Raw genomic sequence first — 9,016 nt, 5'->3', positions numbered from 1 at the left:
TCAGTTGGTAAATCATCTGCCTGCAGTGCAGAAGACCTGGGTTCGATTCCTGGGTTGGGAAGATCCCCTGGAGAAGGAAATGGCAACCCATTCCAGTATTCTTGCCTGGAGAATCCCATGGAAAGAGGAGCCTGACAGGCTACAGTCCATGGGATCGCAAGAGTCAGACATGACTTAGCGACTAAACCACCACCACCACACCCCCCTACCTACAAAGAAATGCTTTATTTCTATTTTATTTACCAAACACTTACTGAGGGCTTACTATGTTCCAGGCCTCTTCTAAATATCAAGTCTTTCAAACATGAGCTGTTCAGTTCTCATCATAAGCTGATGAGGTAGTTACCATAATTGCCTCCCTTTTGCAGATGGGGAAACTGAGGCACAGATATTCACCCAGTAAGTGACAGTTGAGATTCAAACCTAGGTCATCTGGCAACAAATGCCATGTATTTAACCACCAAGCTAGGTTTTGAGAGCAGGACGGGTTCTTTAGTCTTCTCTGCATGCCTGACAAACCTGGCCCTCAGGTCTTTTTCCTACAGTGTCAGACGATGCGGAAAATTTTCTTTGAATGAACTGAACCAGGTGAGTCTGACACTTGGTTCCTGACACTATGGGGGTCCAACTGGATCCAGTGGTTCTCAACTGGGGATGGTTTGTCTCCCTCCTTCTTGGGGATATTTGACAATTTCTGGAAGGATCTGTAGTGATCACAAGTGGGAAGAAGTGTGTGTATGTGATGTCAGCACGTAGTGGGTAGAGGCTAAACACTGTTAACACCCGGTAATGCACAGACCAGCCCCTGAGGCTCAGTTTTCTCCTCTCTATAGCAGACTCTGGTCAGGGGCAGCCAAGATAATGGCCAGGAAGGTAACTGCTATTGTGACCATTATGGGCTGGGGAGTGTGGGGCTTGGGGTAAATCCTGCAGGCCTGAGCCTGCCAGATCCTGCTCCTCCAGAAGGAGCTACTGTTTGTATTGTTGGGGGGAGGGGGACAGACCTTGCTCCTCCCATTCCTCCTTTTCAGAAAGAGGGAGAGATGGGTAGGGAGTCCCACAGGAGTCCCAGGCCTGCAGGTCTCCAGGAACAGTAGGCAGAAGAACCAAGGGGAGGGGAGGCACTCAAGGGTCAGCAGTGGACCCACACACACACAAAGACAGCACTTAGTCATGTCCGACTCTTGGTGATCCCATAAACTGTAGCCAGCCAGGCTCCTCTGTCCATAGGCTTCTCCAGGCAAGAATACTGGAGTGGGTTGCCATTTCCTTCTCCAGGGCAACTTACCGACCCAGGAATTGAACCCAGGTCTCCCACACTGCAGGCAGAAGCTTTACCAACTGAGTTACCCGGGAAGCCCCGGCAGTTCGCCCAGCCGCCTGCAAACTGGGCTCTGTCCCATTGGGGCCTGGAAGCCACTTCCTCAGACAGTAGCAATTATCGCAATCAAACAGTTGACACCAATTACGCACCAGGCCGGAGAGGCGACAGCGGCTGCGCACGGGCACCTCGGCTTTGCATATCTTAATGTGGACTGACAGATGCTGACCCTCAGGGCCACCAGGCTTGCCAGCTCTCAGCTGTTTCTGTGGCACCCATCTTGAGAGCCAGATGACTGCCAGGGCCCCGCTCCTTTGCAGCACAGAACTGACTGCATCTGGAAGGTGGAAAAATTCATGCCCCCAAGGTCCCTGGAATCTGCAGTGAAGGGAGCACGGGGTTGGGACTGAACCCAACCTTCCCAGGAGGGCTGAAGGTGCCCAGTGTCCTGGAGTGCAGGGTCCAGGCAGATGGGAAGTGCCTCGGGAAGTGCCCACCAGGTCGCTGCTGCCCCACTCAGGGAACCCACCAGGCACCGCCAAGGGGTCGCTCAGCTTCACACTGCGAGGTCTCACTTTTTGTGCCCCATTCCCAGGGAGAAGAGAGGAGGAGAGTCTTTTAGGAAGAAGAGCTCCCCTCAACGGAAGCTGGTCCTGGACACTTTCTTTTCTTTGGGGGTAGCAGGGAGGACAGGTGTTATGCAGTATTTTCCATGCTGTTCTGCCACTGGTAAAGAATCCGCCTGCAATGCGGGAGACCTGGGTTCAATCCCTGGGTTGGGAAGATCCCCTGGAGAAGGGAAAGGCTACCCACTCCAGTATTCTGGCCTGGAGAATTCCATGGACTATACAGTCCATGGAGTCACAAAGAGTCAAACAGGACTGAGCGACTTTCACTTTTGCTTTCACTTTCTGCTGGGAGCTAGGGGTACCAGCCATACACAAGGGGCTGGGCTGCTGGCAGCAGAAGCCCCAAACTCAGCCTGCACTGTGGGGGTGGGAGGATGGATAGGCCTGTGTTCATTACATGGTGTAGGGCAGTTAGGGACTCGTGGAGCTTCAGCTTTTCCTGACCTGTAAAGGCCTTCCAGTTTTAGGATCCCCCAAAGCAGGAGTTTCATCATAAGGGAAGTCAGGGTCAGGATTGGAACCTGAAGCGTTGATTTCACCAGGGCAGCACACTTTACCCGAACTTACTTCTGACTTCATCCTCCTCCCTCTTATACGGTGCAAATTCCTGTTTGTCTCCTGACCCTGGCTCCATCCCAGGAACCCCAGAAGATTACTAGGTGGCAAAGGAGAAACAAATCCAGTTCAGGGCTGGTGTTTCAAGTATAAAGCACAAGACTTCTGTCCACTGGCGCCTCTCAGCCTCCGCAAGGCTGGTTGTGCCCTGTGTACCTGAGGCGTGCTGTGCCATGAGGCCCTAAGACAGGAGGCTCCTGGCCATCTTGCATGTCTCCTCTTTGCCCCCAGGCCCTCCCTGGGCCCTATTTCCCCTAGCCATCAGGCCTCCCAGAAAGTCAAGGGCTGTGGTGGGAGGGGCGCCCTCCTGAGGAGGAAGACTTGCCCCGGGGGTAGGAGGCAGATCACCTTAAAAGAGCACTTTCCCAGGCAAGCTGTTTTCCTAATGTGCACCGAGGGGGTGCCCCCAGCCTCCCTCCAGATTTCCTAACACACCCCTTGGGCTTCCCATCGCCCTCTGGGGACTGCTAGCGCAATCTCTTAGACGCACTTCCATCCTATTTTCTGATCTTGTGAAGAGGAACTCTTCAGAAAACTGAGGATTCTTCCCTCTCGCAAAGGTGTTCACACCTCCCCACTGTTCAAAGGGAAAAACAGGATTAGGCAGGGGAGAGGGTCCCAGAAGAGCTGGGAGTAGGGCTGGGAGACGGGGGCCATGGAGCTCTGAGCGCCACCGATGGGCGAGCTCCCACTGGGCCCTTAGAGGGCGCCTCCTGCGCGCTCCCGGAGGGTTCGGCCCTTGGGCCGCCCATCCTTTGCCCCGTCACGAGGATGGAGTGGCGCCAAGGTAACTGCCTTATTTTCGAGACATGGCCTGGGGACTCCACTTGAGTCTCAGCGGCGTTCCTGGCTGGACGTCTGGACTGAAAGCGCAGTTTCCGCGTAGGTATCCTGAGGCGATCTCCGGCCTGCGGAGGGCTCCCTCCTGAATCCACCTCAGAGGCCCAGGGATTCGGATTCTAGGCCTTCAACTTGGGAGAAGCGAGAGCAGAGTCGTCGGCGCGAGAGCATCAAGGCTACGCCCTGAGGTCAGGGCAGCCGGGCGTGGCGGCGTCCCCTCCGGCCCTCGCCGCCACGTGCGCGTTCCGTCGGGCGGCCGCGTGAGTCACCGTCCCCGCCTCGTGTGGCGCCGGGCCCGGGAGGCCGAGGCAGACGCCGGGCCCGGGTGCCAAGCGGAAGAGGGTGAGATCCCGCCAGTGCGCCGGGCAGAGAGGAGCCCGCGCCCCTGTGCAGGGCAGGCCACCACCGCGCGCCCCACCGCGCCCGCCCCGCCAAGCCCGGCGACTTTAAACGCAGCGCGTGGCGGCGATTCCCGGGGCCTCCGCGAGGGCGGGCGACGCTCCTGACAAGGACCGGGGAGTGTTTATCTGGATACCGTGTCAGCAAGTGCATCGGCTTTAAAAGGCCAAGCGGGGTTCCTGGGGATTAACGATCAGACACTGGGAGCCCTGTTCTCTCTGTCCCCGCCCTCTTTCCCACCCCAGGAACAAGAAAAAGAAAAATCTGTTGGAAATGCACTTTCTCCCCCTGCTCCCCACCGCCCCCTCCTCCTTCTCCTTCTGCTTTCACCGACTTAAAAGAAAAATAAAATACATTCCAGGAACCAGGACGGCTGCGGAGCAAACTCAAACCAGAAAATGCTTAAAGATGTTTTAATGACTTAAACACAGGGCCGGTTTGTGTCTAAAAGTTTCCACATTAAAAAAAAAAGAAAAGCAAATTCAATATTAAATATCCTTCCACCTCCTCCTGGGCCCCTCCACCAGCCTCTCCGCCCCCTCCTCCTGGTTCCCCTGCCTTCTGGGGGCTCCTCGGCCCAGTTTTCCTCTGCATCTCTGCTTTCAGCTGTGGGCTATTAGCACCCGGTGTGAACAGAGACCAGGCCCCTCCATAAACTTTATATTCACATTCCAAAAACGAAAAAACAAGGAAAGGGGAGAAAAACAACACCCTAGGTACAGGCCCAAATGCTCCTTCGAGCAGAGGCCACCCCTCCCCCCGAGTTCAGGGCCAGAGGAACTGTTAACTAGCAGCTGACAGATTTTTACAGCGTGAATTAGACCCTCATTTGGCTCAGGATTAGCCCACATCTTCCATCTCATTATTGCTCTGCGTTGTTGGAGCCCCCTTTCTTGAAGCTGGGGAGTTGCAGATAGGTCTTTGGGGCCCTGATCAGATTTCTCACTCTCTGAGCTGGGGTGGGATGGGGTGAGGAGACAGGAAGGCACAGGTAACCGGTGAGACTTGGTGGCCAGCTGGAGGGCCTGCATGAGGAATTTGTCAGGTGAAGTGGACTAGACACCTGCCTTGTGATGGAGACGCGTTATGTGGTGGTAATGCGGGTGCGGGCTTAGAGACTGATCTTCTCATTATTCCAAAGGATCACAGACCTTGGGAGCAACAATAGTGATCGTAAGATTTACTGAGAACTTACTTTTCACTTTCATGCATTGGAGAAGGAAATGGCAGCCCACTCCAGTGTTCTTGCCTGGAGAATCCCAGGGACGGCGGAGCCTGGTGGGCTGCCGTCTATGGGGTCGCACAGAGTCGGACACGACTGAAACAACTTAGCAGCAGCAGCAGTGGCAGTACTATATGTCAAGCCCTCTATAGTCCCTTTGTATTTCATCTTCAAATTAATCCACGATGTGGGTACTATTGTTATTTACGCCCATTTTACAGATGAAGATGCTAAGCCTTAGAGAGGATAGGAAATTTACCTGAGGACCCAGCCAGTAAGTAGCAGAGGCAGAATTCAAACCTAGGACTAAATCTAGAGTCTGAGCCTTTAGGTCAAACTGTCTCTAATGCCAAGATCACAGTGGGTGCCGACTATGTAAACATCTATTTCCAAGCTCCTGGTTTTCATTTCACTCACTGAGTTTTAGGAACTTTAAGCCTGAATTCCTGTTGGTATAGATAGCTCTGACCATCTTCTGTTATCTGTTATTGGTGTTTAATTGCGAAGTCATGTGTGACTCTTTTGCGACCGACCCCATGGACTGTAGCCCACCAGGCTCTTCTGTCCATGGGATTCTCTGGACAAGAATACTGGAGTGGGTTGCCATTTCATCCTTAAAAGGGGATCAGGGGACGAACCTGAGTCTCTTGCTTGGCAAGCAAATTCTTTACCACTGATAACAGTAAGCCCCCTGTTATCTAGCGTGAGACAAAGACAACGATCCCCCACTTATCCTGGATCTACCTCCTGGATTCAAGAACTATTAGGATAGGAAACTGACCAGGCTTCTCTCCTTCTCTTCCTGGACCTGATGAAGGCCTTTACAGGGTGTCATTTTTCATGAGGTAGTTAGGCATTTTCCAAGAGGCCTGCGGAGAGAGAGGGGCATTCATGTCACCAGAATGGAGAAAGGCTGAAGAAGCTGGAGTCCTGGGCAGCTGCCCAGATGTGTGGCCTCTGAGAGCTTGACTGCAGAGGCAGCTCCAGCTGTTGCTGCTGCCTTCTCCTTCTTGTGAAGGTCAGTGCAGGGTGGGGAGAGGGGAGAGTGGTGGACCTGCTGGTGTCCAGACCCAAAGATGTGGTGATGCTTTGGTTTTCTTAGCTCGAGAGCTCTTCATGGGAAAGGCTGCTTTGTGGACAGCACTTACGACTCAAGGGTCAGCCCAGAGCAGGAAAACGTCTGGGAATTCTGGAACTGCTCAGAATCTTTTTTTTTTTTTAAGTGGAAATTTGAGGAAATTTTGAAGCATATGTAATACTTTGACTTTAAGTGCCCTTTACAAAGTTAAATCACTTTGTCAGTTTAGGAATGTAAAAATGCTTTATGTATAACTTGGTTTGCTCATAAAATATCTTCATTTGGGTGTATTTAGAAATGTGAGGCCAGAAAAGGAAAGTTGAAATTCGAGGAAAAACCTACAATCCCTTAACTTGGAGTGAGAAACCAAATAGAAACTTCTTTATAACATTTGCTTGTCTCCTCATGGGGTTAGGTACTTGTGTGGTTCTAAAGGTTGGGGGCCCCCATCTCTTTTTGGCCTCATCCCCTGGCCTATGGGATCTTAGTTCCCAGTACCCGTGACCCGTGGGCAGTGGAAGTGTCAAGTCTTAACCACTGGACCTCCAGAGAAGTCCCTAGTCTCCTTTTTTCCTTGTCTTCCTGATACCCTCTGACTTCTAATCTTTCTTCCCTGGAGCAGAGAGTCTCCTTGAAGTTTTCAAAAAGCTCCCAAACTCAGTTCATTCCAACCAACACTTATTAGGATCCTTTAGAGATAGTAGTGTGAGTTAGACCCAGTCTTTGCCCTTGGGTGCCAGATGCAGGCCACATCAGAAGAGGATACCAGCTGTTTATTGAGTACTTTCTATGTGCCAGGCACTATATTAAGTGAGACACACAGTTAAACCCAAGAGTTGAGTCTCATTACATCCATTTTACAAATGGGGAAACCGAGGCACAGATTAAGTAATTTTCTCAAGGTCAACTGGGATTTGAATCCAGGTCGTCTGAGCCCTTACCCATCCCTGTATCCCCAGGCCAGGAGGGCTCCCTGGAAGCTTAATGAGCACTGAAGAGAGCACGCTCCCTGTCCTTGGGCATCTCAAAAGGGCTCTTCGGGGAGATGACCCTGGGGTGGCTACAGAGGCAAAGGAAATGGGAAAGAACATTCTAGGCTGAAAGGATGGCAGAAAGAGGCATCCCAGTATAAACTCCAGTACTGAAGGCCAAGAGATATATGATTTTTGGAATTCCTAAGAATGTAAACAAAGCATGAAGTCAGAGCACACAGCGGGGGGCTGGAGAGACAGGTAGGAGGAGAGCCAGATCACAGCAAGCCTGTTTCGTGCTTGCAGTTAAGGGTATTTTCTGTAGCAGGTGAACAGCCATCCAAGGGTTTATGGCAGGGAATGATGCAAGAAATGTGCATTCTTGATAGAATTCTCTGGGGGAAGGAAACCTGGCATACAAAGGACTGGATACAAGTGAGACTGGAGGCGTGAACACCATCTGGGAAGGGCTTGACACTGGGGGTGGAGAAATGGCTTGAACCAGAATGATTTTTCCTATCATTTCTATTGTAGTCTGCCTTATTCCATTGTGTGTGTGTGTGCTCAGTTGCTCAGTCATGTCTGACTCTTTGTGACCCCATGGACTGTAGCTTGCCAGTGTCCTCTGTCCATGAAAATTTCCAGGCAAGAATAGTGGAATGGGTTGCCGTTTCCTACTTGTGAGGATCTTCTTGACTCAAGGATTGAACCTGCATCTCTTGCGTCTTCTTCATTGACAGGTGAATTCTTTACCACTGCGCCACCTGGAAAGCCCACCTTACTCCATTAGAGATTCTCAACTAGATCTCTGACTTCCTAAATTCTTTAAATTCTAAATTTTAAATCTAAATTCTTCTCAGAATGTTTCCTTATTTTCCACCCATTAATTGCTCACCACTAGGTAACCTGACCCAGTTCACATTACTCAGTTTCTTCTCTGAAAACTGGCCTGTTGATTACAGTGAGGTGACCATGTGGGTGGGTGGCTGAGTTCAGTCCTGATTCCACCTGTTACACGATCATTAATAGCAATCCCTTTCACTCTGTACTGTGCTCTTGTTTGAACTATGAATCATGTAGTCACCTTAGTTAAAGCACATACACACAAAAAAACAATTGGATCAAAGCCTTGAATCTAGATGGTATCAAATTGTGTGTAGGGTGATTAAAACAATCTTACTTGTTTCAGTGATAACTCCTTCCTGCCTTCTTTTTCTTCCTTCCTTTCGTTCCTGTCTCCCTCCCTCTGTTCCTTCTTTCTTTTTCTTTCTTTCCTTATTTCTTTGTTGTTGTTTCATACATAAAGAAAAAGAGGTTCAAGCGCATTAAATGAATTGCTGAAACCACACATGTGGTAAGAAGTAGAGGTTGGGGTTGGACTTGAACCTTCTGATGTCCGCTATACCACAGTTTCTCTTTTATGCTGCGATAGATTAAAGATGGCCGCATGCTCTTTGCAACCCTCTCATTCAAAGGTGGAGTCTAACCTCTTTCCTTGAACCGGGGTTGGCCTTAGTGATTTGTAAAACCAATAGAATGTGAGAAAAGTGACAAGGGTTGAGTGAGTGACAGAATTAGGTCCTGAGCCAAGGTGTCCTGACTCCAGGTTCAAAGCTTCCTTCCCTCTTGGCCTCCCCACATCTCACCTCCATCTTCCCCTTTGTCCTAGGGGCATCCTCTCAGCCCTTCCACTCACCACTGATGCCCTGCATCTCCATCTAGCATCAGATAGGAATGGGCAGAGGGATGTCGTCTTTTATCCGCACATAAAGATCTGAAAATGGAAAAAAGTTTAAGTTTCACAGCCCTGGAGAAAAAGAGACTCAGAGAGTGAATGCTGGGAAAACATGGGGGGAGGAGCGTGGTGTGAGAGGGAGACCCTGGAGGATATTTCAGTAGGTTAATAACCTAAGCTGTTGCCAAGTTGAAATTAGAAAGAGG

Source organism: Bos indicus, chromosome 23 (genome assembly GCF_029378745.1).
Source record: "Bos indicus isolate NIAB-ARS_2022 breed Sahiwal x Tharparkar chromosome 23, NIAB-ARS_B.indTharparkar_mat_pri_1.0, whole genome shotgun sequence".
NCBI classification, from domain to species: domain Eukaryota; kingdom Metazoa; phylum Chordata; class Mammalia; order Artiodactyla; family Bovidae; genus Bos; species Bos indicus.
The sequence above is the reverse complement of the archived record's forward strand: the minus strand, read 5'-3'. Positions refer to the sequence as shown.